The sequence below is a fragment of the Alosa sapidissima genome, chromosome 8 (genome assembly GCF_018492685.1).
Source record: "Alosa sapidissima isolate fAloSap1 chromosome 8, fAloSap1.pri, whole genome shotgun sequence".
Classification (NCBI taxonomy): Eukaryota; Metazoa; Chordata; class Actinopteri; order Clupeiformes; family Clupeidae; genus Alosa; species Alosa sapidissima.
In genome coordinates this window covers 28,847,077-28,849,576 of record NC_055964.1, presented here as the reverse complement: position 1 = coordinate 28,849,576, position 2,500 = coordinate 28,847,077, and the positions used below count along the sequence as shown (strand labels likewise).

The 2,500-nt window shown below is 49.4% G+C and overlaps 7 non-coding genes across 7 annotated transcripts in view; all 7 read left to right on the top strand.

Annotated features, from left to right (window-relative positions):
• The window catches only part of trnap-ugg, a 72-nt gene extending 28 nt beyond the window's left edge, over positions 1–44 (top strand). The window contains exon 1 of the tRNA in view: positions 1–44. This exon is cut by the window's left edge and continues 28 nt beyond it. This is a non-coding gene — a tRNA (tRNA-Pro).
• A 589-nt stretch (positions 45–633) lies between these two features.
• Positions 634–705, top strand: trnap-agg. Its single transcript has one exon. It is a non-coding gene; the product is annotated as a tRNA-Pro (tRNA).
• Positions 706–895: 190 nt separating this feature from the next.
• On the top strand, positions 896–967 carry trnap-agg. The gene has a single exon. It is a non-coding gene; the product is annotated as a tRNA-Pro (tRNA).
• A 190-nt stretch (positions 968–1,157) lies between these two features.
• On the top strand, positions 1,158–1,229 carry trnap-cgg. The gene has a single exon. It is a non-coding gene; the product is annotated as a tRNA-Pro (tRNA).
• Positions 1,230–1,402: 173 nt separating this feature from the next.
• Positions 1,403–1,474, top strand: trnap-ugg. Its single transcript has one exon. It is a non-coding gene; the product is annotated as a tRNA-Pro (tRNA).
• A 111-nt stretch (positions 1,475–1,585) lies between these two features.
• Positions 1,586–1,657, top strand: trnap-ugg. The gene has a single exon. It is a non-coding gene; the product is annotated as a tRNA-Pro (tRNA).
• A 589-nt stretch (positions 1,658–2,246) lies between these two features.
• On the top strand, positions 2,247–2,318 carry trnap-agg. The gene has a single exon. It is a non-coding gene; the product is annotated as a tRNA-Pro (tRNA).
• The last annotated feature ends 182 nt before the right edge of the window (positions 2,319–2,500 follow it).

Below are 2,500 nucleotides of genomic sequence, written 5' to 3'. Positions count from 1 at the left end.
GCTTTGGGTGCGAGAGGTCCCGGGTTCAAATCCCGGACGAGCCCGCAGGCGTTACAGGTGCATTTCATTGAAATGTGTTAATTTTCAACTCTCGTCAGTGATCTAGAAAATTATGTTGTTGTTTTTTCAGCTAAATTCATAGCCAGTCAAGGCTTGTTGGTCTAGGGTATGATTCTCGCTTAGGGTGCGAGAGGTCCCGGGTTCAAATCCCAGACAAGTCCTTCCCCACGCAACTATTTGTCATTATCAGGTGCTTGTGTCAGCACTGTCTTACCTTTGCTGTACAGCATATAGCCGGCAGCTTTTCTGCAACTAAACAACACCACACCTCCCTTTCCTTTCAGCTAAATATTGCTGCACAGAAGGCTCGACATAAGCGTTTGAGCAGAGTGGCTCGTTGGTCTAGGGGTATGATTCTCGCTTAGGGTGCGAGAGGTCCGGGGTTCAAATCCCGGACGAGACCTTTCCCACGCAACTTTCTGTCAGTATGATGTGTTTGTGTCAGCATCGTCTCTCCTTTGCTGTACAGCATGTAGCCGGCAGCTTTTCTGCAACTCAACACCACCCGACCTGCCTTTCCTTTCAGTTAAATATTGCTGCACAAAACGCTCGACAAAAGCTTTTGCGCAGCGTGGCTCGTTGGTCTAGGGGTATGATTCTCGCTTAGGGTGCGAGAGGTCCCGGGTTCAAATCCCGGACGAGCCCTCTGTTCTGTGAAACTCTGCAACTTTTGCTGCTAGCTGCCACCGGTGAACTGCTGCAGTTCGTTACCCAGGACTTACTTTAGGAAATGTTGATGCGCAGTGGAACCAAGCTGAAAGATTGGTCTTACCTGCAGACCACTCTAAATATTTGTTGTGAAGAAAGGCACTGAATAAAAGCTACCCTTGCCCCAGGCTCGTTGGTCTAGGGGTATGATTCTCGCTTAGGGTGCGAGAGGTCCCGGGTTCAAATCCCGGACGAGCCCTCTGTTCTGTGGAACTCTGCAACTTTTGCTGCTAGCTGCCACCGGTGAACTGCTGCAGTTCGTTACCCAGGACTTACTTTAGGAAATGTTGATGCGCAGTGGAACCAAGCTGAAAGATTGGCCTTACCTGCAGAACACTCTAAATATTTGTTGTGAAGAAAGGCACTGAATAAAAGGTACCCTTCCCCCAGGCTCGTTGGTCTAGGGGTATGACTCTCGCTTCGGGTGCGAGAGGTCCCGGGTTTAACTCCCGGACGAGCCCTTCTTTCCGAAACAAACGCCAGACTTTACTGCAAGAATCGACGCTAACGAAACAAACAAAGACGAAACTCTTTTGTTAGCATTGAAGGAAAAGAGCCAATTTTGGACCAGATTTTTTACTTGCTCAGGCCTGCAAGGGGTCCTGACAAAACAAGACCCAGGGGAGCACTCAGCGGCTCGTTGGTCTAGGGGTATGATTCTCGCTTTGGGTGCGAGAGGTCCCGGGTTCAAATCCCGGACGAGCCCTTTTGTGCTTCCTCACCAATTCTTTGTCGGCCTCACTGTCTAACGCGTTTCTCCTGTGGAGATTTAGCCTCAGTTGGATGTATATATTTTCCCCCTGAACCATCACGTTGCGGCTCGTTGGTCTAGGGGTATGATTCTCGCTTTGGGTGCGAGAGGTCCCGGGTTCAAATCCCGGACGAGCCCGCAGGCGTTACAGGTGCATTTCATTGAAATGTGTTAATTTTCAACTCTCGTCAGTGATCTAGAAAATTATGTTGTTGTTTTTTCAGCTAATTTCATAGCCAGTCAAGGCTTGTTGGTCTAGGGTATGATTCTCGCTTAGGGTGCGAGAGGTCCCGGGTTCAAATCCCAGACAAGTCCTTCCCCACGCAACTATTTGTCATTATCAGGTGCTTGTGTCAGCACTGTCTTACCTTTGCTGTACAGCATATAGCCGGCAGCTTTTCTGCAACTAAACAACACCACACCTCCCTTTCCTTTCAGCTAAATATTGCTGCACAGAAGGCTCGACATAAGCGTTTGAGCAGAGTGGCTCGTTGGTCTAGGGGTATGATTCTCGCTTAGGGTGCGAGAGGTCCGGGGTTCAAATCCCGGACGAGACCTTTCCCACGCAACTTTCTGTCAGTATGATGTGTTTGTGTCAGCATCGTCTCTCCTTTGCTGTACAGCATGTAGCCGGCAGCTTTTCTGCAACTCAACACCACCCGACCTGCCTTTCCTTTCAGTTAAATATTGCTGCACAAAACGCTCGACAAAAGCTTTTGCGCAGCGTGGCTCGTTGGTCTAGGGGTATGATTCTCGCTTAGGGTGCGAGAGGTCCCGGGTTCAAATCCCGGACGAGCCCTCTGTTCTGTGAAACTCTGCAACTTTTGCTGCTAGCTTCCACCGGTGAACTGCTGCAGTTCGTTACCCAGGACTTACTTTAGGAAATGTTGATGCGCAGTGGAACCAAGCTGAAAGATTGGTCTTACCTGCAGACCACTCTAAATATTTGTTGTGAAGAAAGGCACTGAATAAAAGGTACCC